At 39.5% G+C, this 27,317-nt stretch overlaps 1 protein-coding gene and 2 long non-coding RNA genes across 13 annotated transcripts in view; 2 read left to right on the top strand and 1 right to left on the bottom strand.

Annotated features, from left to right (window-relative positions):
* Positions 1–27,317, top strand: part of LOC147656700 (uncharacterized) — a 165,817-nt gene that overhangs the window by 120,414 nt on the left and 18,086 nt on the right. The window lies entirely within an intron of this gene.
* The window catches only part of LOC147656701 (uncharacterized), a 94,148-nt gene that overhangs the window by 51,846 nt on the left and 14,985 nt on the right, over positions 1–27,317 (bottom strand). The gene's annotated exons all lie outside the window — the stretch shown is intronic.
* On the top strand, positions 8,038–26,515 carry LOC147656702 (uncharacterized). The gene is made up of 2 exons (XR_015293712.1): positions 8,038–8,384; positions 26,022–26,515. It is a non-coding gene; the product is annotated as an uncharacterized LOC147656702 (long non-coding RNA).

Here is a 27,317-nt window from a genome sequence, read left to right as displayed (position 1 = left end):
CTCCCCCTCCTCCTCCTCCTCCTCCACGGTTATTTCGAACGAACTTGTTCCTCTCTTCGCTCGCCTTAAGGCCAACTCGTATCGCCCCTGTTTCCTGTTCGCCAAAAGTGTCCCCACTAATGGCGGCACGGGTGTATTTTACGAGTTGCATTCAAAGAAATTGGTTCTTCTTTTTTTTTTTTTTATTCGTTTTAAGAACGATTCGTTCGTTCATTGAAGCGTACGTCCACACCACGCGTTGGCGTAGATCGAGGCCTCGACGAAGCGGTCGTCGACGATAGGATTATTGGTATATCGATGAGATAGCGGATCTGGACAGATAGCGACGTAGCTAACTATTGACGCCATTTCAATAAATAAACGGCGTTCCATTAGTTTCAAAATAACGATAACGACGATATATCGGTTGCTCGATTACACGATCGGAGTAAGTGTTTACCGAAACACTTTGTTTTTAAAATGATATTTATTTGAAAGGATGTTATTAGTAATTTGAAATTATTACGTAACATTTCTTTCGCGTGGAAAAATGAAAGATCGAAATTAAGTTTGGGATTAAAATTATTTCGAATCGTCGTGAAATGAATATAAAAGAACTTTTATATAATTGATATAGATTCGTATATATCTCCGTAATTTTTAATTTTCCAGATTACGTGCATACCTTGTTGTATTACGTCTTCGTTTTCGTTCGATATTTGTGTAATTGCGAATGACTCGTGTCTATTCGATCGAATATTGAAATTATTATTATCTAATATAAGCAAAGTGTAGAATTTGATATAAATAATAATCAAACACGTCGTCGTTTCAACTTTATCCGTTCCAATTTTCAATTCGTCCCACTATCTCACGGGGATCCAAAGTTTGAAGAAGGCAAACAATTTCCACTTCGTTTTCTCCTCGATTCCTCGGCCACTCCACCTTGGGGACAAAAGGTAAACATCTATACCAGTCGGCCAACAAACGCTAAATTCTCGATGGAAAACTGTAATTTGGAATCAGCTCACGCACCACGTACCTACCTAAAACGAGGAGGAAGAAATTTGATCGAACGATAAAAAGAAACGTATCCTGTAATTTTCATCGATCCTCATCCTTCCTCGAATTCCAGCCATTTTCTTATTATATTAGTTGGGAGAAGCGTCGTAGAGGCGCTCGCGGCAACTATAACGTCCATTTATAAAATAATCTAGCCGAACGATGCCGCGTAATTTCCAGCTTTAAATGCCATGAAAAATGAGTTACGACAAGAAAATTGTGTAAGCCCGCAATTATGTAAATAGACGAACACGAGAATGGATACATATATATATATATATATATACACACACCGACCTCCCTCGCTCTTTTATCGGCCCTCCGCGCCTTTCTTCCTCCTCATTTTTCATATCATGGTGCACCTACTGGGAGAATGGAGGAGATAAGGAAAGGGGAGAGGGTTGCGGGGGCGGTAACGGTGACAACCGAGAGGTGTCGTAGACTCGTAGAAGGTTGAAAGAGTATTGCGAGACAATATGCAGCGAGTAGGTGGCCAAGTGAGAACACGTGGGCGACTGCTATGGCAAGGACGTTCCTAACTGTCGCGGTTTCGTTACCAGCGTACGTATATATATATCGATAGAACGTATATACGTACGTATTTCGTGCTGTGTTTGACGTAAGACGTGTATTTTGGGATTGTTTTATTCTTAATCTCGGAAAATGGATTTAATCAGGATATCGCAACTTTTTTCTATCTAAGACAGAATAATCGAAGACTTTGTAGCTCGCAAGAAGGCAAATTCATTTTTGACAATTTTCGATGATATTATCCGTGGTTGTAATAGTTGAAAAAGAAACGTGATGACGCAAGCTTAGAGATTCTTTAAGATCCTTTTCGATTAAATAATAAAACAACGACCAATAAATTATACTTGATTGCCCATTGTTAACCAAAAAGTAATCGTTTCCTTGGCATTTTTCTTGACGCGAACCAAAGTTATTTCCATGTTTGAAAAATTCGTCGAAAATTGAAGTAAAAACTATTGCGACAAATCATCGCGGAAGTCAAGCAAGACTGTTTCGTCGAATGCATAATTTAAATTATCCGCAAGATTTCTAGTTACCATCCACAACGTCCTATACTATAATAATAATACTCATCCCTACGTTACAATTTCTTCTTCGCCTCTACTCGTTCATCTCAGAGCCGATACAAAATTCAACGACTCGGATTACCGTGCAATACATAATCGTCAAACCGCACACCTTTTCCAGTTTCAACTTGGCAGCAAGAGTTGGAAAAATCGTGCACGAAATTCGATCACCGTGCACACGAATCGGCCGATTGATGATCGAGCCTCGAAGCATAGGCGTAGGCGCGAAAATCCTTGGGTTTCGATAACGATAAGTGGAATATCGAAGGGACATCCGGTTGATCCCCAAGTTCATCCTCGCTGATCGGCAGGGAATCCGATTGGGCGTCGCTGTCAGAATCCGATCGCATTTGCATACAATCGACCGTTATCCGGCTGCAGGCCGTCTAATTTGCATGGTGCGTCGTTGCTATCGTCACGTGTTGATGACCGGGACGACGGAACGATCTTTCTCTCCTTGGTGGTGGAAAAGGCTCGCTGGTGGAAAACGACACCCACGCTCTATCTCCGTGTCGCACTTGACTTCATCTTTTTCTTCTGCGCTTTTTCCTTTTTTTTCAAGCGACCCGTCTATTCGATAACAATTGGCGATCCAAGGTCGATCCAAGGAATGACGTCAAAAGCGAGCGTGTCCTCCATTCTTAAAGCGAATCATATGGCGAAGTGGAGATAAGCGAAGAGTTGACAAAGTGGTTAAACGATATTGCTCGGTTTTTCCCCCCGATAGGATATCGAGTGCTCGATCACGCTTTTCTACACGGATGCAACACAAGAATAGATTTATTTTCGATGATAAGGAAGCCTTATTTTTCGATATCCGGATTTTCATTGATTATTATTAATTATATATGGCTTTAAATGTATAATCCGCATTCCTGCTCGTAAGTAATTGGACACTTAACAATTCCACGATTCATTAACCGGATCGTGTTAACCGCTTGTATGTGTAAACGAATATCACGTTATCTTGATCTAGTTTGATCTATCTTAATGATAAATTTACTTAAGTTTACCAAAGTCTGCTTTAATCCGCAATTTTTGTGAGAAGCGTGAAAAGAGGGATTCGTATATTGTTAATAAAATCAAGATACGAAAAAAAAAAAAAAAAAAAAATGTATAAAATAAATTGCGTAAAAGCTTTCTTTATTTCAAATATATGTAGCCAAGACAAAATGACAAATTAATGTTAGCCATTAACAATATTCGGGATCTAGAACCGACTTTGTTGCAACAATTATCGTCACGATATTCCCCCGTTTAAAAGGAAAAAGCGTCTCCTCAGATTTTTAACTACTAATAACGTTCAAACCGGGCACACTGAATAATCGTCCGATATATCAAATAAATGGGGAGCAATTTATCCCGGAGATTTTAAATTCGCAAAAAATATCGCAGATATAAGCTCGTCCAGGTCATCATTTTCGTATCCAGCGCTCGCAACTTTCTTCCATATTTGAAATGGCAACCGGTTTATCCGGTATATATCGAAAAAGGTTGCAACGATCGTCGAAATAATTCAACTTCAAAAATAACCTCTCGAATACCTCGAGAACTTGTATATCCAACATTTATAGCCAACAATCTATGCACCTACGTATCGATGCCTTTCACGATCACGGATCGAGAAACGTGAACCGGAAACGAACGTGGAAACGGATATTATTGTTCGATAATTAGGAATAGAGATCGGTGAAATTCGGATTTCTTCTTCTCTGAATCGGGATTTCGAATCGATTGGAAACCGAGACGTGGTGAAATTCGCGACGAAATTGGAGTAGGCGCGCGATCGCGTCCGCGCATGCGCGCCTCGAACGTACACAGAAGTGAAAGTAGAAATGCGCGGTGGCTCTGTATAGAAAGTGACATTATACGGGAACGAATACAAATCATAAAGGTAAACGAAAGCCCGTTTCGCGTGGTTTCTTCCCCCCCGTGGTTCCATAAACAAAACAAACGAAACGCTTCGGTCAATATCTTATCGGTCTCGTGCGTCTCAGTACGTTGTTGTGCGTACGTCGTTGATAACGTATCGTTTCCACGGCTGATACGTATTCACGATGTTCGACAAAGAGATCGTTTCCCATTGGACGTCGGTGGAGAAAAAGTTGGTTGGTTTTTTTTCGCACCTGTTCCTTTGTCGTGTGATTCCATTGAGACGCAATGGAGAGAAAACGGAGCGTCCAGATAAACTGAAGATAAGTAGAAATTTCTTGCTAATAAAAATTTTCGATTTGTTGGGTTGCTCTTTTTTAAAATCTTTTTATTATCGTGCTTGTTCGATTACGTTAAATCGGGTATGGGATGTTTCTTTTAAAAGAGTTAGATTCCTCCTCGAAGAATGGTAAAGGTTGGATAACGATTCGATATCGGATATCTCTGATATCCCTTACCTTAGCTGTTTATTATATAAAAGAAGTTTGGAAGAAACTTTTCCACTTGCTCCACCCCTTCTTCCTTATTTCTTTTCCTTCCTTGAAATTAGTTCCCTCGTTCCATCTTCCAAAGTGTAGTTCTTTCCACCATCTCTCACGCGAGTCTCTTATTTGTCCACCCCTTGATCATCCCTTCGTATGTTTCTTCCAGTTGTTGTTCGAATCATCATTTTCACGGGTCAAGCATCTCGAAGAGGAGGAAGAAGATTCGGTGGAAAATTTGCAAGACGCGTGGAAAAATTTGATTTCCACAAGGAAGGTGTGTTGCACGATCGATGGTCGAAAAAATTTGATCCGAGAGTCGTCGGAACGAGGTTAGACCTCGGTGGAAAGGGATTCGTTTCGCATCCGGTGAACCAAACCGGAGCCTTCCGCCCCCGCAATCGAGTTTGCGCCACGATACTGTATATGCATGAGATTTTCCAATATTTTATTTCGTTTATCGGTTCCGTGGGCGCAAAGATTGTGTTTGTTACGAGGGAGGGGGAGCCCGTCGCTTTAACGTCGACCCTTCGCCCTGCTGGACCGAGTGAACGGAATTATCGAGAATTTTCTGGAAACGGAGAGAGAATTTTGCCGGAACAACGAGTGAATACACATGTATATGTATGTATCATTAAATATTGTTCGAAAACGATGGAAAGCAAGGAGGGTTTTGGTTTGGAAATATTCTCTTTACGGAGACTAATTATCCCGTGTCCCGGTGGACAGTTTTTGTAATCCGTTGCGATCAATATCCAGCTGAGGGGGGCGGGGGGAGGGGGAATAAAAAGCAATCGGCACGAGAGATCGCTTGGAGCGATGAAAAACGATAAAAAGCGGAGATTATTTTAATTTTCATTCGATCGCACACCAATAATTCATCAATACATGGATACATAATTGCAAATGCGGAAACCGCGAAGCTTATCGTCGGCCGGTAATAAATTTACATCACGATTATATACCCGTGGCCCCGTAAATATTTCATTAATAATCCTCCTCGATAATGAGTGTCTCGTAAAATACACAAATGACACGAGAATTGCCTCGAGATAATCAACAGCGACACGTGCCTAGATGTTTACGCGATTCGATTTCTGAAATGCAACGAAATGCAAGTGCATTTCATTTTTCAGCCGATCAAAATAGGCGAGGATTATTAACATATTCATGAAAAGTTGTTATGCTTGTTAAAATATAAGTAAATAGACGAAGTTGGCTCGATTGAATAACCCTCGGGCGAAATAGTTTCTCTGTTTGAGATTGAGCGTAAATATAAAATCGCTTCGACAAAGATTTGAAAAACATTACTTGAAAGAAAATAAAATAGATTGAAAAAAAATATACGTGTAATAATACGTGTATAATATCATCGACGCGTATATAATAATCTTCTTCGAACGTAGCATCAATTTTTCCACCAACTGTTTCGGATCTGAATCTGAAAAATTCGTGTAAAGAAACACGCGATGATTCATATTGAATCTTTAAGCGTTTTCAAACAAAATGAATCGAAAATTAAGAAATTTCTATCTATCTCGTTATTTACACCTGTTAATTCACGAAGAATCTATGTAACGAAAAAAAAAAAAAAAAAAAAAAAGAAAATCATGGAGGTGTCGAGATCGTTTACGTATGACCACTTTATTATTATCAGTTAAGAAAAAGAAATCGAGAGAGAAGCGCAACAAGAATGGAGAATATTTGATTGGAAGGCGACGAGAGATCGGTCGCTTTTTCTTGTAAATTTCGGCCGTGTTACATCACAGAGCGGATTTAGCTTCTGGATAATTTATCCCAATCGAGTCATCGTTCCTTTCTCTTACGGTCGCCGGTTGTGGGTCGATCTGGTGCCACGTCAGTCGCAGTTGGAATTAATTTTGATATAAATATCTCGTTACATCATGAGCTTACTCCAATTATGGGAAAGTAGAATTTTTTTTAATAATTTTTTTTCTCCACGCGCAGGATCGAAAGTTGCGGGCTGATTCGGGTGGCGTATCAATCGTTGCAATTAATTTTGCAATAGATACACGCGTTAACGGCGTACAACATCGAACGATATTGAAGCGCTTATTCGCTATGCTGTAGAGAAGGATGATATGTCCCAGTTTTGATGAAGTTCGTTCGTGTGTGAGCCAGGTGAGCAAAAGACACGGAGCATGAAGTTTAGTTTCAAACGAGATATATGCGCGCGTTTCCCCCATAGAAACTTTTTAACACGATTAATTTTAATATTTAAATTGAGCGTCATACCAAGTGTTTATGAAAATGTAAAATTAACGGGGAAGAAATTAAATATCGAGATTGTAATTTTTAAACATTTATCAATCTTACCCAAAAATCTTCTAATTCAAACTGCGAATACGTTCCAGAATAAAAATAATTCTTTTCGAAAGTATTTTTTAAATCGAATACCAATAAAAATATTAGATTTCCCGAATAAGTACAACCAAAACAAGTTAACAAAACTTCCATCTCTCAATAAAATTAATATTATTTTTCCAGCAAAGATGTCCAGCAAGTGGGAGGAGGGGCAACGTTCGTCGGAATTGCGGCCAGTTTCCCAGAACTGGTCCAAATCCCCTTCTCCCCGTTCCCTCCCACGACGACAATTACCGGAAGAGTTTATCGCGAGCAAGATTCCCTCCCTCGGGCGCGGCTCCTCTTCAAAGGGACACGCGGCGAGGAGGGGGAGGGGAAAAAACGAGGGATAAGAAACAGACGTTTCCTTTGTTTACCAAGGAACGCTTTGTTCGTGGCCCCGGGCGAGGGTATGTTTAATTTTTCGCACGCAAACCCCATGATTCACCCGCGAGAGACGCCACTCGTGCCATGCTCGAAATTCTCGTCGCAATGGCGGCGAAACACCGCTCCCTCCTCCGCAATTTCCCTCCTCCGATGTCAGAAAGCATGCGAGGGTTAATTAGCACGGTAGAGCAATCGCATTTTCCACCGAACAAGGGTGAGCAGGAACTTTGTTTGAACTTTGATTTCTGCTTTCAAGCCGCCCCTTCAACTCGCTTCGTCCCGTTCTTCAATTCCATCCACGTTATTCATTTGCGAGAAAATTGCAATAGATAGAATAAATTATCACGTATTAACCAGAGAGGAGGAGAATATTAACATATATCACTTTCAGGAAGGAAATCGCCATGGTGCTTTCTGACTCTCGCGACGAATCGAAGGGTGGAGGGAGGAGGAGGAGGAGGAGCGGGGCATCGTCGAGGCATTTCGGGAATTTTGCCAATTAAAATGGACGGACGGGAGGGGAAAAAGGTATTGGTATTGGCCGCCGATCGGCCCCCGAGGCCCTCTCCTGCCGTGTAAACGGTGCTCATAGGGATGTCCTTGGGCGCGGCAGTTTCGCTAATTGAAATCGATTACGGGGGGCCCGGGGGCATCGTTTTTCCATCGCTTTTCGCCCCCTCCCTCCCCCCCCAAGGAGGAGGCGCACAATTACCCGGGGCCACTCGCCTCGCTGCTTCCCGGATATTCCCATTTTCCGCGGAGAGTGCTCCTCGCGCGGGTTTACGTCCGATCCACGAATCGACTCCTGCCTTCCTCCACCTTGGAGGCGAAGGAGAGGACATCTGCCACGGCCACCTCCCGTCACCGCCTCCTCCCTCCCTCGAAACGATGCGTCGTTCGATTAAGGAGAGGAGAGTGGTACGTCTGTGGTGTGGTAATGGTGAAGGATGAATATTATTGGCGTTGGTAGTTATTAGTTAGGGAAGATCGTTGATTTTTGGAAGAAAAAGAGGAAGAGGAGGAGGAAGAAGGAGAAGAATTGGCGTGGTCGAATCGAAACGAGTATTATTTAATCGAGAAGGTAGGGGAGAGAAAAGAACAAGTAGTTGAAACGAATATGGAATTATCATATGGATAAGTAGATATTGGAGCAGCAAAATTATATTAAAAACAACAACTTATTTAAGTAGAGATATAAATGATTCGTTTGACAGCGCTTTTTGTTAATCGATCTATTTTTTAAATCGTGTAATTTCATGAAAATGAAACTTTGCGGATTTTTTTTCATAGGGTGTCGCGAAACAGATAGATAAATGATGAACGAAGATGATAAGTCACGTTTTCTAATTTTTAAGAATTTTCCTTTAGAAAATTAATTAGACTCGACAACTTTGCGATCTTAAAATATAGAAGTGAATTATTCATAGTAATATTTTATTCATTTAAGTACAGCAAAAAAAAAAAAAAGAAAAAAATAGTTGGACACACTTTTTTGTCAAAGTATGTCAATCTCGAATGTGTCGACATACGAGTAATATCTATATCGATCGCAAAGTTACTCATAGAGAACGAGGAACGTTTGACGGCAATCATTCGATCAATATAATACACCGTTTCGTGGCGAGCGACCATAGTCATTCGAAAGGGTTAATAAGTCTAAACTGTTCATTAAAGGTTTCCTTTACGAGAAGTGCTTTCCTAATTGGGTGGCGTTAGAACCAAGATCAATTAGAAACGGTCTTTAACGAGAATTTAAGTGGCCAATTCTCCCCATCGCCTTTCTACAATATTCAACACCGCGTCGGCAAATAGTGTGCAATTTAGTTCGCCAATTCGTCGCACCTCCGTTTCTCGACGAAACAATAAAAATCAATCCCCCAAAAAAAATGCCAATTCCAAGAAATCATTTATTATCCAGTGTCTCGAATCTTTACATTTCGATAGGTATATTATTCAAAATTCATATATCTATCGTGCATTATTTTGAACCTAGTACTCTCTCGAGCGGTATCGATTCTTATTGTTAGTGACAAAGAATCACGGCACGCACAAGTACAATTCTATCTAAAAGAATCAAATGATTACTTGAGCATCGAATTAAAAATACCAATGCTACCAATTTCTCCTTACCAACTTTATTATCATCGTAACATACTAATAATTTATATCAGTTATGGCTTAATCTCTACGGGACAACGATACCCTATTCAACGTGTCTCAAGACTATCTCCAAATTTTACATTAAAAATGTTCCATCCTTAGTGATAAAGATCAATCGAATCGTTTCTTCTCCAAACAAATACTTGACGAATCATCGAATCGCCAGAAAATAATGAGATATATCGCCAAACATCGAACAAATATTCGGGCAAACATCGAGGAGGAAGGTGTTAACCGAGGCAATTACGCTTTATCCCGCGGCCTTATCCAGGACGCGGCCGCTTTTCGAGCCGTGGCTGACTCGAGCAACTGGTGTCCAATGACGGGGCGTAAAGGCGAGGACCTCTTGAACGTACTTACATTTTGAACCTTACATATGCTCACCTTCTCGAGCGACCCATACCGTCGTCGCGGTAAGCTCTCTCCGCTTCCTGTACACCGATACCTCGTGTGCCTGACAAATAGACGCGAGACCCGCCCATGTGTGGGTGTCCTCCTCCTCCACTCGACTCTGTACGCGTTTACACACCGATGGAAGAGAAGCAGAGAGAGAAAGAGAGAGGGAGGGAGAGAGGGAGGGAAGGTGGTTAATCCGCACATGTGTGATGACAATCGTGAACCACCTGTTGAACGGCACCGATACCCAAGGCTCTCTACCTGGCTACAAAAGGAAGCCCCGAATTTCGATCGGACACGATCAAGTACTCCACTTTGTCCGACCACCCCCGATAACTCGCCCCGCTATCAATTAATCCCTTGTTTGCCTTGTTTCGAAGTTGAGTCTCGTTCCCCGATCGATGAAATTTCTTTTCACCTTCTCCTTGTTCCCGGTGTGTTTCTCGATTTATATTTATTTTCATCTCTTCGAAAAGAAATTCTTGGAAAATTCGAAATTTCTCTTCTCTTTGATTTTGCTTTGTGAAAATTTTTCTACTTTACTCGGGATAATTCTAAAAGTCGAAATTTATTGGATAAACGGATTGTTTGAAATTCTGTGCTCGAAATTCTGTTCCGGAAATTTTCTTCAAATCTCTCTCGAAATTCTCGAAATTCTTCGTGAAACAAAAAAAAAAACACGAGGAGTTTAATTGTAAATGTAGTTAAGTAAATTTCTAACGATAATTCTGAAAGAAAGAAAAGAAGAAAAAAAAAAAAATATCAAGAAATTCAACGTCAAATGTTTTAAAATTGACTATATTATTAAACGAATCGCAAACATTCATTACAAAACACTTATGAAAATTGACGTCATTGTGATAATCGATTCACGGTTGGAGAGATTGTGGCAATTTTGCAAGTGCGTCAAACGTGAAACCTTGGTCAAATTCGCCGTCACGGCATATCATATCTTCCGACGTGTTGACGTATCGACGAAGGTGAAAGAAAAACTTGCGAATACGAGGATCGAATTGTATAGGAAACGAAAACTTTTTCGTGTCGCGAATAAACGAGGAAAAAAGATCGTTTTCTTTTCAACCCAACGAACAACAGTTTCAAACAGAACAGAATCCACGGGATAAAGAGATCGACGAACATTTTTCAATTTCGGCGATATCCTCGCATCAAGAGATCTAGGGACAACGACATAGATATCGACAACAAGATATAGATATAAATCTGTCCAGATACGTTCCACGACCGTTTGAATCTCATTAACACGATGAATGTGAAGGTTATTAGCGAAGGTTTCCACCAATCTCCGCCAAGTTGTGCGACAATCGCGTTATGTAATCGACAGCCGGGTGATTAATGGGCGAATTTGTTGTGTTGGATCGATCGTCGAATTAAATGTCAAACCGGGACAGAAGTGGTTGATCTCTCTCCTCCATGCTCGATCCCGCAATGGCGCGTCGCGTGCGACTTTACAGATTCGATTTCGTTCGATTGGACATGACAATTGGAAAATTTCGTTCTTCTTCTTCGCTGATTATTCGAGAATACGATAATAACGGTTCTCCTCCTCCCTCTTCCTCATGCAAAAGAACGCCAATTTAAGAATCTGTTAACGACACGTATACGTTTTTGGGCGGAATAATCTGTATCATTTCGCACGCGAGTGTTGGAAGATAAATAGATGTATCCGCGGTGATTGTGCATACGTTCTTGAGCCGCGATTTCGTGGCTGTCGCGATTAAAATGCGCTGGATTGGCCGCGCATGCATATACATGAGACACATAACAGGTCGGTTGAATTACACGGAGAATTGACGCACGTTCCCGGTTTAAAACAAACGGCATGACAATGGGCGGGGAACGGGGAGGAGGGGCTCGTGGAAATTTTCCAGAGTGTTGCATTTTGGCCCATAATACGTACAACTAGTGTCTATCATTCCCTCCTCCCCCCCCTCTAAGTTAATTCGTTAATTCAAGTCGATTTTCGAATATTCCTAAAGTTCAAGCGATTTTTGATATTTGGTTAATCGAGCGATAAATTTATTAAAGAAAAAGAGGAAGAATCTCCATTTCTTTTTATATAACTTGCTTACTTTTTTAAGTGACGTATAGTATTAAGTAATGTCAGCAATTTTTTAAGTAGGATGATAGATATGTGTATCTTGCAACTCCTCGCTTATATCTTTTGTCGTAATAATTTCGTCAAATTGGCAATGCAATTTAACGAAACAACAATTGTTTCTTCAATTATTTTTTTTTCATTTCCTATACATAGTATCCAATTCTCTTCTGAAAATCTACGCAACACGGAGGAATCGTACGATTGTAAAATTGCCTTTCACGCATATCGTATTTCCGAAGAAAACGAAAGTCATCAAATATAGAAAAATATTCGTCATCACGCGATTCGTAAACACGATACCATTGTACGAGAGAAAATGGATTGGAAAAAAATATTTCTTCTCGTAAAACAAATTTGGATTAGCCTGCGAAAAATATTGAAAATCATTTCCAGATTATTATATATTTATTATACCCGTTATAATATTGGGCGAGAAAAAAATTAATCTCGTTCGTTCGACGTATCAACGGCCGCGTATCGCTGCGCATATGTGAGCTCGTACGTATGCACAGGTTGCATCACGGAACACGTGGAACGTTTGTTATCATCATTTTCTCACGGCGCGTACGCGCTCGATCCGTTATCGAGCGCCTGGCCTGGCGCCTTTTACGCGAACAGAAGAGAACGAACCGACACATTTTCGCGACGACAACAATCGACGAAACACGAATACCGTTGCTTCGTTATCGTCGGGTGTGCCGATGGATCGTCGATGGCCATGTCTTCGATTTTTGTATCATCGACCTTCCACGATTCGTACCTTTTTTGTATGGAAATATTAACCTTTTGAGTGACCGATTTAATTAGAAGAAATTTTCCATGCGGATTTAATTTTTCTCTCTTCTTTTTTTTTTCTTGTTTTTTTCTTTTCTGGTTGGCACAACGTGATATATAATATAGAAGTGGAAAACGAGAGAGATCTAAAAATTGTTAGATCGATATATATATTACCCGAAATGCAAATTGGCGCGGGCATTTGCATCGTCGAGTAGAAGCCTTGCTTCTAATTTAATGCAAATATAATAAACTCGACGTTTTAGCATATATTATTCGAAATCAATTAGCGATACAAGTGATTGAATTTGCAAATTCAATGACTTGTAAAGATTAAAGGTCACCGATACGAATTTAGTTCTATTCGGGTTATCTTCTGCCTTCAAACGCCTTTTACGATCAAATTGTTTTTCAGAGAATCGTACACGTGCAAAGGGTACGTGTAAAAAAACCACCACGTGTATTTTTTTATCGCCGAAACGAAACGCGAGGGAAGTTAATCTAAACGGGCAAAAGAAATTACATGGAGTTAAGGAAGAGGTGCATCCGAATTGAGGCAAGTAGCCGCCATTGATATAATAGAAACCGAAATAACAGGAGCGCAAGCGTGTGTAAGGGGTGGCAGGTCGCTGAAAGTTGGATCGACACGCGATCCGGAAGTTTCGCCAAGGATAAATTACAGGCTTGCGACGTGAACCGAGATTTTTGTCGAAAATATTTGTAATCTCGTGTATAGAAGGAAACGATACAAAAGAATCGGACGTATTCGCGGAACTCGATCTCTAATCACGCCAATACTTTTCTTAATGATAAAAGAAAAATAAGAGAAGAAAGAGGGAAGGAGAAAAATTGAAATGGAAACGCAGTAAATTTATGGATCGAGGTGTATATAATCGCGCAAGAATTTAATAATAATCGTCGTTATCGTCGTTTTTCGAAGATTAAAGCGCAACGATGCGAAACGATATCGATATATCGGGAAGCTCTTTAAAGGAACTGTTGGATAGGGTTTTGCAAAAAGGCAAAGATATTTCGGTTAGCCATTACGCGAGAGGAGGGAAACGGACCGCGTTCCAGAAACGAAACGTGGATTGGCCGCGTTTGATCGGTTTATATCGTGGCTGCGCAACGTGAAACAACCCGCGGCAGGGGGTTCTTTTGCTAAAATATACCGCCATGATCGCGGTAATGGCGCAAAATTACTGTATCGCGTTGTAAATTGCGCTCGACGGCGAAATCTGGCAATTTCGGATCGGATCGATAAGCCGTCTCTGTGTACTTGGTGTACTACTTGAAAACCGGCCTCTTTATCACGAAATTGAAAACTTTGGAAACCTCTTAACGATACCGAAAACTGGTGAAACGCGACAATCTGATGATACGTTAATGGTGTTAATGGCTTCGCGAATGTTCACGGTGTAAGCGCGGTTCCCTTTTTTTTTTTTTTTTTAAGCTACGTTCACATTCGAGACGCTGTATTTGAACGTTGTTAAGAGTAAAAAAATATATCACCTGCGTTGTAAAAAATGTTCTCAAGTGAGGACAAGAAAGAATGTTAAAAAGAATTGCTTCTACTTCTTCGTTGACATTTATTAAACGTGTAAAATTCATTGTGAAACCGATCTTATCAACTCAACAAAATGTTGAGGAATAAAACGAAAAGAATTCGAAGCATATTCTTTATAAAACTCGTTAAATATTATCGAATCGCACGAGAAAAGGGTTGTTTGATGTGTATATATACGGGATGCAAATAGGGAAAGAAAAAAGAAAGCGTGGAATTAAAACACGTGTGTATCGGACCGCGACACACAGGCCCCGTGAAAATTCTTGAGTGGCATGTGTGCACAGGTTGCGCATGTGCGCGAGTGTCGTAATCAGTCCCTTAAAGGGGCCCAAACACGGCGAGTCAATATTGGAGCAGTCTCGTTCTCCGCTCTCTATCGCGTTGCTCGACCTGTTTAATCAGAACGAGCAAGCGCGCGCCTTAATCGTCGCACGAATGCTCGGCTGTGCCCTGTTTCTTCCGTTTGTCTTTCGTTTGGCCTCATGGCGTCCGCCATTTTTGAAAAATCATACAGATTCGTCGTAACGATGGGTTAATTTTTAAATCTACGAATCCGAAATTTGTAAAATTCAGAGTAATTTTAGAAAATTCTTCAAACTCAAACAAGAGTTATTTTTATGGTAAAAAATCAAAGTTGAATGAAATGAGTTTAAAGTGTGCGAGCGTCTCAATTGTATCAATCGTAACGTATCGTTGTCGAATATGTAAACTTGGAATGAATTCGGGAGAGGAAGACTTGTTGTTACGCGAGGTTAAGATTGGGGAAAAAGGGATTACATATTTTTGACATTATTTCGAAAGGGCGACAATTAAAAGTTGACGAGAGGCGACGAGGCGGTTCCATACAGCGGACGTGCATAAAAATAAGGGAAAAATCCGCGATAACGAATATATGGTAAGTGACGCACGCCTGTTAAATCTTTACGCGCGTAGATTATTCAAACTTTTCTTAATGGCCTCTCACGAAATGCCACGACCTTAATCACCGCGATATATAATTGCGCGACCTCCTCAATGTTCAACACAAACATCTTGCCATCTATGGAGCTGGATTTCAAAAAGTATTTCTTCCTTCACCCTTCCTCCCTTTCTTTTTTTTTTCTTCACCCCTCTTTCTCTTGTCCTTCCCCCTTGTCTCGACTTAACCGCTATTAATCACATCCCCACCGATAATTTGTCTCGTTCGTTCAATGATGGAACAGGTAGGAAACGGCTACGTTTAATAAGTAAATACAGAGTGTTCCAAAAATGAGGGAACGTTGAGAAAGTTAACTAAGAGTTTTCTAAAGTGACTTCAACTTTTGACTTTTTCCTTTGCGAAACCGTTTCTTTTTATTGGCCAATCATTGAGGACGTAAACTTATCGAGCCGTAACGAGGAACGTAGATTGATCGGATTAATTTTCATTTCGGTTTTGTTTACGAAAAGGAAGAGAAAAAGAAAAAAAGATAGTGGCCAATCGCAGAGCAGATTTATACGGAAACGAAAAATAATGGAGTCGGATCCGGTTGCAAAGGAGGGGGAGTTGAACGCCTGTTTGGCGCCATTCCTCGATCGTCTACATAGTTGCCGCAATTACAGGTGGCGCTTGGCGCAGGATGGCTCGATTGGATTTTAAATAACAAACATCGCTCGCTTCCTGCGCTTTGCGTATCGTGCGCTAATGACGCTCTAATGACACGCTAATGGCACATCGGCACGCCTATTATCCCGGATCCGCGATAGCCTCGGCAACCCTCGTGTTTTCCTTATTTTCTTCCTTTCAACCCCGCTCCCCCTTCCGTTCCCCCGAGTAAATAACTCGACGATAGGATGTCGTTATTATTCATTATTATTCCTATGAAACTTTTGTTCTACCTTCCTCTCTCAATTTGTCTCTCGTACATTTCACGCTTATACGAAAAATTTTTATTACCATTTTTCTCTCGAAGAGTGTACCTATTTATTCATTTATTTTTTATATAGTATTCGATTATTTGGCAAAAGACTGCTAAGAATCCAATTTATTACGATGTACGTACTTGTACTTTCGATAAAATATTTCTTTTTGTTATCAAATTTTTCTAGTTACATAAAACTATTCATAAGGTAGATGTAATTAGACAGAAAATAGATTTTTAAAAATCCTATTGAAAATACAGTAGGTTTGATTTTCTTTTCTCAAATGGTATTTCCTAAAATATTATTAACAAGAACTATATTATTATTACAGCAACGTCATGAATAAGAAAAAAAATCAAAAACACGTATTAACTTTCGTTTTTCCTGTTTCTCCCTGGCACGAACCGCGCCATTTTCGAATATTTCCATCCTTCCCTTCCCTGGCACAAAATCCACGGATTAACGTGACTTGGAACGTCGAGTAACTGTTATTGGATTACAGGGTGACGTAATTAAGGGAGCCGATAGAAATAAATCTTTTGTCTCGGCCAATTGGATAATTTGTGACGTACGATCCGCGGCCATCGATTCGATTTTATTACGGTTCACCCGTCTCTCCGTGGTTATTCTCGGATTTGTTTAGCCGATCCCCCCCCTCCTTCCTGTTTACCTTACGATCGCGTAACGAGTCCAGGAAGGCATTTTCGCCGTTTCCGGGCGTAAATCTTTCTTTCGCGAGAGGGGGGAACAGACAATTCGGTTGGAAGCTGTTCTTCTGCCGGCCATTGTTAAATTTCATCGTGCGCTTAGTTTCTCCAGTACTAATCCTTTTTTTTTTTTTAATCCATCAAAATTAATGCTAATCGTTTAAAAAGATTTATCATTCCATTTGATGTTCTACTAAATGCAAAACTTTTACTGTCAAATGTAAATTTATTCATTCATTCCACGTAGTAAACCAATGAAACCAATAACAAAGAGGGGAAAAAGCTCGAAAAGCTTCTTTTCCAATCGTTCAATTTCACCGATCACGGCCAAATACTCCAGATTTACTCTCGGAAGCGAACGGTTAAAAGTCGTGGAAACGGTTCTCTCGTTCCATTGTTGTACACGAGGGGCTTTGTTTGGGCAGCGTCGAAACTTCGTCGACCCCATTTCCGGGCGAAAATCGCGGGGTGCGAAGCAGGGGGGTAGTTTTCGCGCAGAAATATTTACAATAATTCGGACGAGTCGCGAGCCTGGTCACTCGACCTCCCCCATGGGGGAACGTGTATCACCGGATCCAGCGGAAATTCCAACGGGACGAGAAATCCGGTCAGTGCATTCTCCCCGTTATCGGTACCGCTTATCGCCCCGCCGCAGAACGCGTCCTAGCTCATTTCCAAAGGAATGGAATGATCTCGAGAGGACGCAATTCCATTCAGAATTCCGTGGCCACGCCACGAATTTTTCGAAACCACGCGAGACAACGATGCAGAGATGCCTATCTGTCTATTTTCTTCTTCTTCTTCTTCTGTGCTGATTAATTTTCTATCCACGCGAGCTTCCAATTGTTTATTAATCTAAGAATTTACTTGGAGAGTAATGTGTTTGAGGACGCTGTTTTTATTTACCGAAACGTACGTTTCATCGTTATATTTTGTAATTTTTCTTAAACTCTTATATGTAAAAGGAAGGAAGAAAGAAGATAGTCCTGATAGTCTCTCACTTTATTCATATTGCATCACTGTCGAATCAAGTGTAATGTTAAGTTTAACATTATTTCTATCGCGTTAACACGATGGTTTCTTTAATCAGTTCGACAAAAAAAAAGAGGAAGAAAAGAAAGAATAGAGGGCGAGCAAGTGAAAGAAAAGTCAAACACCATTCACGAGGCGAACTAGTTTCGAATGATTGATAAAAAGGAAAAGAAAATAGGAAAGGGGCTATCGGTCGGAGAGACACACCGTTTCCTGTCTACGCGTGGATATCGAGGGGACCTTGAAAGGCACGCGCGGAATCCGGCTCCGGGCCGCGTTTCTCGACCGATTTCCCGCTCTCGCGAAACGATACGGCTGGCCCGCTCGTGATTAGCCGCCATCTCGAATTAACCGGCCGCCTATCCGCTCGTTAAAGTCTCGATGAAATTCCTTCACGCTCGCACGTTACGCAATCGGTTGGCCCGAAGAAATTGCCAAGTTATCGCCTCGAGTGGATCTCGTTCTTTTTTTCTTCTTTTTTTTTTTTGTTAAAAAAGATTTGTTTCGAGATCTCTTTTTTTATTTCGATTAAGCGTGGAAACTTTTGAATCTTTTCGCCTTGATTTCTGTACGAAGATTTTGATATGGATTAAGCTCCGCTTGTAAATTAATTGGATAAGCATTCGAGAATTTTTGTCGGGACTTTTGTAGAACGATTTAAGAAACGAGGCCGGGGAATGGAAAGATTGTATGCAGATCACGTTGGTAAAAAGAATCATATTGCCAGGAGTAACGAGGGCACCGGTGTTTTTGTTTCTTTTTTTTCGCAACTTTGGTCACTGACAGATGTCTTGTGTCGAAATATCGTTTATACGCAACGCTAAGGATGAAATATTTTATCTTTTATCCTTGTTTGTTCAAAGGTTGCAGGAAATTCTCGATATAATAATTTTCTTGATAGGGAGGGAAAAAACAAGAGGAGAGAAAAATGCATGGAGAGATTCGAAACGGGTAACGTTGGTAGTGAATAACGCGTATGGAAATCCGAATATCTATCCGAAAACTCTTTTGCACCTTTTACGTTTCTACGAAGAAAAATCTATGACACATATGTTCACGTCATCCGCATTCAAATCGTGTTAAAATTGAACGTCACTTATCGGACACTTTGAAATATGTGTATTCCACATCTTGTCCTTTTTTTTTTTTTTATTTCAAATTTTCAGACGATACATTTCGTATTCTAATAAAAGACACGCGAGATATCTCTGCCGTGATATCACGTAAACGATATTGCGACACGAAACATCTTGTCCTGTATCATCGAGTCAACGATATCTCGCGATAGACACAAAAGGGTTCGCAATCCTTTCGATGGTAATCAGTTAAATTTTGTTATTTTAAACACGAATGCGAAATTTTGAAACGTGCGTTAAAAAAGGAGCATTCATGGCTTGAAAAGAAAATTTATTCGTGAAGTTTCACGCGTTATTACGTAACAAATGGAACTTCGTATCGTGAATTTATAAAAGATAACGTGTTTGTCGACAGAGTAGGTAATGCAGCGAATATTTCTTGTAATTTTAATTGATTACTTTGCGGTAGTATTTATACATCGAAGGAATTTTATCCTCCTCTTCTTCGATTGATTGTTGTGCTAAAATATTTCACACTTTTTGAAATATCCACGCGCGAAACGATTTGCATTTTTATGCAGCCAATATATCGGCTATGATTGCTGAATCATATTCTCGTTTGTTTTTTATTTTTTTTTTTTCGAAATATTTAAATTTTAGCTGGAAAAAGACATTGGTCATTTTTTGAAAAATTTTTTATTCAAATATTGAAATATCGGTTTTAAGGAGAAAAAGAAGGTAAAGTTCGTCTTTTCAAAAGTGTGAAGTGATTACACGATAGAGTTTGATTCGATTTTGATTATTATTTATCGCATTTTATTCATCTTAATATCTTATTGAATAGATGACAAAGGAATAAGGAAAGTTTGTTCATTATAGAAAGAGAAAATATTGGAAATGTCGGAGAATGTTTGAAGGAATTGTTGAAGCATGATATCCGAGAGAAATTTAATTTAACTCGAATGGAGAAATTGAACAAATTTTATATATCAATCTGCTATCTTTTTATTTAAAATATTAAAAGTTGTTACAATCAAAAGAATTTTCAAATCCAACTATATAATCATTTTGATAATTATATTTGTAATCAATTTTTACTCTCGAAGAATTGGAATTTTACAATTGCTTTTAATAATAATAATATCAAATAATTTTAATAATTTCGATGCCATAAAATTTTCCTGATCAGATAAAAATTCTTGCCAATCGCATATAAAATTTTTAAACGGCGCTTGCATTTCAAGATTTTACAAAATCTTGCCAGAAAATATTCATTAACATTCGTCGAGGATTTTTCAAGGAATATCATCGCAAGAAATCATAATTTCCTAGAACGAGAAACTGCATTTTCTTCGCGGAAGTGCTTCTTATTTCGAGCGTATTTATTAATTTCAAGGAAAGTTAATTTTTTCCCTCATTAACAATCTATCCTTAAACGAACATTTAAGCATCTTGTATTCAAAACCAAACTGCGAAATTTCCTTTTAAAGCGTCTTCCTTCCTCGTAGCTAATTTTCTGTGAACATATATATTTTTTCCCCAAATATAAAAAGGAACACGGTCCTTCAAGAGATTGAAATCGCGAACGAAGTACGATTGCCAATTAACCCTTGCTTCAATACACATTTATAACATTATTTAACTTTTGATTTAATATTTTTTTATCATGAGATTCTCAATATTCTTTTTAATTTACTCTCCAAATAAATTTAATCATTTTTTCGACCAACTTCAAAACGCAAGGAAAAAAAAGTTTCAGATCGAAATGCATTATCCACGCCGAACATCACGAAACATCGTCGTGCACACCGTTTTTTTTTTTTTTTTTTGTCGTTCGTGAACCTTGAACAGTTGCAAAATCATTCGGCACGTGTAGCTTATAATCTATGGAAAACAACGTGTTCGAGACAGAAGAGACGATCCGCTGGAGGCGCTTTCGATAACGACGAAGGATGCGATAAACGCGAAAAACAGTTTTCATTAACTGACGTATTCTGTCCGTGCGAAGCTCGCGTATCTAATACGCGGTAAACACGATGCATATTTATAAGCGTGTATTTCTGTTTTTTTTTTTTTTTTTTTTTCTTTTTTCCTCCTCGTTGTCACGCACGAATTTCGAGGAGGAATAGTTTTTATTTATGTCACGGCAAAAGGAAGGCTGCCTCGTCCGGCTGCGTGGATTGAAAATATATGTACCACATGCCCGCCATCTTGTCTCCTCCTCTTGGAGGATTATTCAATACCGAATTTATATGTATTCGGTGACGAAGGATATTTAGATTTGCCAGTATATACTAGCACTTGGATCAGTTCACCGGACTTTAATGACTTTAATCCGACAGATGTTAGTCACTTCGAAGTCCAAAGTCTTTGGGATTAAATCGAACGTGAACATTGGACGTTCGGTCCATTCGGTATTTTCGTCATCGAAATCGAAAAATTCGTCTCGTTTTCTGCCTTCTTTCATCGAATGAGACGAATGCTTATAGAGCAAATGGATAGATAGTTTCAATGAAAGGATAATATTTTCCATGTGTCATTTATATTTCGATTAATTATCTTTCTAATTTCGTTTATATTTTAGTTACTATAAATATCAGATTTGTACAATTAATCTTTCGTTTCACAGACAAGACACTAGTGTTCTCGGCACCGCCTTCGTAGAAATTTGCAAAAGCAAAACGATATCTTTCGTCCGTTCAATCTCGACAACAATCTCTCTGTAGCGACATATGCGTAAATCTCTAAGAATTGACTTCTCGAATAAATGTCAGTCTTTCTAAAGCAAGCCTTGTTACGATTTTGGAAAATGATTCTGTTCTCTCGAGGTAAATGGCCACTTATTTTAGACCCAGATGGGACAATTATACACGTTGCAGACTTTTTTCCCCTAATTCGATTACGTCAATGGCAGCCGACCACGTCGGCTCATCGTTTCGTTATCGCAGCAAAAGCTAGTCGATATTATCGTGACGACAATCAGCCTCGACGTTTTTCGGCCAGCAGGAGGTCCCGCGTCTATTTCCAGCCACCATGATTACGTAAATACCACGAAGGTCTCTACCTTTGCTCCGACAGCAATGAAAAAATTTTCCAACTTTCGCGAAGTTAATCGATATTTTTGTGGGGCCAACAATCGTCACGAATCGTGGGATAAGTTTATGAAAAAATATCTCCCATAAGAGATATTTATTTCAAACGTGTTCCTCCTTTTTCCTTTTCATCGTCACAACAAACAAATAGTTATTAATTTCCTTGACGAATATAAATATTTCGCAAATACGTTGTACGAGTTGTACGAATCACGAGAGGATTGCCAAAGAAAGGAAAGAAGAAAGAGTGAGAAAAATTTGTTTTCACACTATCCTTCCTCCTTCGTGTTTCATTGGGAAGAAATCATTACCAGGGTTATCCGATTAGCTGAATATACCGTTATCGGCCGCGAATTACCGCGCTGCTTCAGGAATTAACCGGTTAATTGTTATCGCGGGTAACGATAAGGCGGTAAGACGTCGTCGATGCCTCTTCATTTTCGTTTCCTTCGTTCCGTCAGCCGATATCAGGAGAACCGGCGCCGCGGCAATTAACGCTGTCAGCGAGCGCGATTCGAGGTCTGCGAGCGCAGATAGCGTGCATTCTGCCAAGTGAATTCGCAGGAAACGTATGGCCGGCCGTCGAGATATTTTCATTTTACAACATCTATTTTTGTATCGTTGTATCTCTCATCCCTGTGTGAAAATAAATATCCGCCGCAGGAAACGCAGCCGTGATTCAAAACTTTGACTCACACCTTTGACAAACTTTCGGGGAGAAAAGGTTTCGAGTCGAGGATGACGGATGACTCGTATCCGTTTATTATCGACGCGAGGGAAATGATGATTTTTATTTTATCCAAGAATTTAATAAAAGAATTAATACCGGTCGAGAAGATTAAGAGAATTTTCAGGATCACTGTTGACTGAGAATGGCACTATTCGATGTTTTTTAAATACAGATGTTTGGAAAATTTAATATTCATTTATCGTTCCTGCCCAAGAAAAATGTTTTTTTTTATTAGTAGATGTACTATATATATATCTGAAAGCTAGGATGAATTTATTATTTGTCGATATACTTTTCGAAAAGCCATATATCAATTGTTTGTGACAATTTTCATGTTTGTCGACATTGTCATAAGTTATAGAAATTGACGTGATGCTATCTTAGCGCGTCATGTACAATGTCATCTTGTCACGGAAAGGTAATAGTATATGAATTTTTGGCGAAAAGACAAGTATAATAACAACAATTCTTGGCCATCCAACGTGCTCGCACTGATTTGGTGGCTTCTAAAAATACCAATGAAAGAAACGGTATAATGTTCCAAGCGTAACAACCGTGACGAGGATATTCAAGACAATTCCGACAATAGAAATTTATTCTTACGTTGATTGACCGTGCCAATGTCAACTAACATGTCAAAGGAACGTTTAACAAGATGGATGATTTTTGCGAAACGACGATCAATCTTGTATCATTATCCGATCGTTTCCTTCTCTAAATTTCAAGAAGCGAACGATCATCCAAGAATTTTCAACAATCTTCAACCAAATTTCTTTCTTCAAACTCATCCAACTCGTCCACGAATCTTTCAAAAGGAATAAAGGAAAGACAAAAAAAAATCTATCCACTCATCAGACAATTTCTCACAATTTCGCACGCAGAAAAAGAATCTGCACAACGGGTCAAGCTTTTTTCTTTCTTTTTGGATCCAAAAATTTATTGGCCGCTTTTTTTTGCTAGCGCGGCTCTGATACAAGAAGCGGCGCGATACGCGAGCACCGCCATTTAGCCCGTTTTCTTCTCTCGGCCAACGAAACAGGAAAACGACTGTGTCCAACAGGTGTCGTTAAGCCGGTTCCCTCGACCCGTAATGAACATTCTCTTTTATTTACCGTTCACCAGGCTTCGCGCGCTCCGCCCGATGACGTGCCTATTAACGTCCACGATTGCGTGTACCAGCGTGGACAGATCTTTCTTATCCGGCCCCAACACGGATCTCTCGATTTTTATTCGGCCGATAATACTCGCTTTTACGAGGCACGCGTACCACGATTCTGATTGGTAGCTCGTGCGATAATACGCGTGTGCGCAAAATAAATGGAAGCGGATCTCTCGAATTTTCTTTTAACTTTCGTCGAGGGTATGTTTCTTTGGCGACGAAATTTTAATACGGAATCAATTATTTAAAAATGTTCAATTTTAGGATCAAACAATGTAAACAACGAGAATTGAAAATCGAAATTTGCCTTATCTTTTTACAATTCGTTTCCAAGAAACGATCAAATAAGTTATACGGGGAATAAATTAGAAAACATTTTCATATCTTAAATGTCATGCCGGAACGCGATTATTAAAATTTATCGGCAATTGAAACCGATGAATTTTCTATGTCTCGCGTCGAAAATACCGAGAATTCTTGATAATAAACGGAATAATTATTCTCCAATTACTTTAAATTTACTCTTTTCCAAATTCGTTTTTAATCCCAAGGCAAAACCTCGTACCTGAGAACAAGATACTATTTATATATTTGAAAAAAAAAAAAAAAAAGAAAGAAAAAAAGCTTAGTCATACAGCCATTAGAAATATCGAGGAAGATCCTCTCGAATGTCGATAAACGATAATGACCAATGACTTGTGATGGATCGTTATCGAGCTAAGCCAAGATTGTTGGTTTTATATCTATCGTCGTCTCGATAATTATCACCTAAAAACATCGAACATCTGACATCCGCAGCAACGCTAATTATGGTGAATCCTTCCTTCGCCGCAACAACTTCAAGTTTAACGAGGAGGCTCTTAAAGGTCGTTCCTCTTATCGGCTCGACGATAGAAAGTACGACGATCGTATCTGTTCCATAATCGACGTTGTACGACGTAAAACACAATTTTCACGTATCGTGGAATATTGCGTTGCGCATGTCGAGTTCGTATAATTTAAAATAAAACTACGTTTGTCACGTTATTGCTAAATTACCGTTGAAAAATTAAAGAAGGGGCAACGAACAATGAGAATATGAAACTAAATGATTGGCAAGCCGGTTAAAAAATAATTTATCTATTAGTCTCAATCTATTACTAATCGTGCGATTATTAATATTGAAAAACAAATATAGAATTCAATTTAAACAAACTTAATCGCAACAAATATCCCTGATACTGAAAAATTCAACTCGTAAAACGCAAGAGGCATTCATATTCGAATATATGAAAAATAATTTTTTAAGTTGTTTTAACTGGACGATAATCGTTTCGTTTTCGCATCTCGTGGATTTTCAAAGGATGCAAGGATAATTTCGAGAGAAAATTCGTCACTGAGATAATCCTGGGCAGAGTGAGAAACAAAAGAAATACGGAGAGAAGGGAATGTCGAAAAAAAGCAGACGGTTTCGAAAAAAAGAAGGTAGCAGCTCTGCTTTCTAATCTATTGATACAAAGGATCCACTAATAGCGGAACCTTCCTAGAAAGGTCGAGACACTTTGAAAATTTCGTGTTTTAGAAACAAATCTACCTAGTCTTGTGCCGCGACAAGAAGTTGTAAATTAACGACAGGGAAAGAATAGTTTGTAGAAACTTGAAACTTTTCTTGTTCAAAGAAAATTCCTGCTCTTGGCTCGAGATAAGAGGAATTCTTGTTAAGAAAGCGGCGGGGAAACGGTTCCTTTTGTGTAAAGGATGGTCGAAGGAAAGATACATTTATCAAGGAATGGAATTGTTTCGAGAATAAAAATGTTTCTTTTCTTTTTTTGGAAAATTTTCTTAATTTACTTAAATGTTCCACGATACGATGTACGATTTCACGTATATTTGGAAAAACTTCTTGTACACTTTAGATATAAGAAATATCATTCGTTGAAGAATCAATCTTTTCCAATTTTAATTTTCTAATTTTATCTATTTCCCAATTTATTCAAATTTCTTGTTCACAATATCCGATCGATGCGTGTCTACTTCCATCAACAGGTTTTTCCCATCGAGTCCACGAGCCATCATCGACGAAGCCGCCCGGATCCCCTTCGATCCCTGCGCAACATCTGCTCCGATCATGAACGCATAAAGGCAAGAAACCGTGAGAAAGCACCGAATCGAGACCTGCGAGGGGCAATTAAGAGATCGGCGATCGATCGAGGGATCCACCGTTTCCCGGAAACGACACCGGTGTCGCTGGGAAAGGAACCGTTCCGAGGGAGAACTTATGCGCTTGGAACTCGTTTTGGAAATTGTGATACAAGTGTAAACGGTGTTGCATAAAATAATAGACTCTAATAAAATATTCCACGTGATACGTAATTTCGTTACAGAATGAATATTTCGAGACGAGTGTAAATCTCTCATTTTTCTTACTTTATTCTGAAGAAATATGAAATAACTTGCGATAAAATATTGAGAACTGTTAAAATAAAATCGTTGTCTACGCGTTATTGAATTTACACAGAATAAAAGATCTATATATATAATACTCACACTGGATCACAAAGGATATTACCAATAATTTACTATCTAATTAATTTGCAAAAACGATTTATTGAAACATCTCCGAAAGGAATCGTGCATTTGGCCACAGTACACGTAAGAAATCTCTCTACACAGTTTCAAGCTTAATTATCCGCTCATCGCTTAATTATTTTCCTCTCATTGTCAACCAGGATAATCAGCTCGCGATTCCTTCGAAGCGGAAATTGCGGAAAGAAGCAGGAAGCGACCTCTTCGTTCCTTCTCTTTTCCTCGTTCCTCGCTTCACTCCCTCTTTCTCCCTCTTTCTCGTTGTGCAACGGCGTGCGTGTGATACCGTTACGCGATGACAAGCCGATGCATCCTTGCGCTCCCCGTGAAACACACGTAGGAAGTGGAGAAACTGGAAGAAGGGGAGGAAGAAACTGACCGATCGCACGGCCAAGAAACGGAGAGGGGAGCACGGAGGGGTAATTGGTAATATCGCCGGGAATAATGGTGTTCTCGTTACGTCATATCCTGTAAACAACGTTTACGATTTGACGATTCGGTGGAAACGGCGGGAATAATCGTAATTTGCGGTGGCCAACGGTCACGCTTCAGCGATGCACGTTTTCCTACATCCTGTTGCTCTTGGCCATCCCTGACACGAGCTGAACCGAATTTGAACGAAAAATTTACGTCCACGTTTATGGTATGCGGAGAGATTTTTAGTTGCAAGTATCGTTGAAAAATTATTAAATTATTAAGTGAATTTTAACGCACTTGTAACATTCATTCGTAATAGTGTTAATATTTAGTTACGAA

Source organism: Apis florea, unplaced genomic scaffold (genome assembly GCF_048593485.1).
Source record: "Apis florea isolate Af1SG1 unplaced genomic scaffold, ASM4859348v1 contig_3496_pilon, whole genome shotgun sequence".
NCBI classification, from domain to species: domain Eukaryota; kingdom Metazoa; phylum Arthropoda; class Insecta; order Hymenoptera; family Apidae; genus Apis; species Apis florea.
This window is presented reverse-complemented; position numbering and strand designations above follow the sequence as displayed.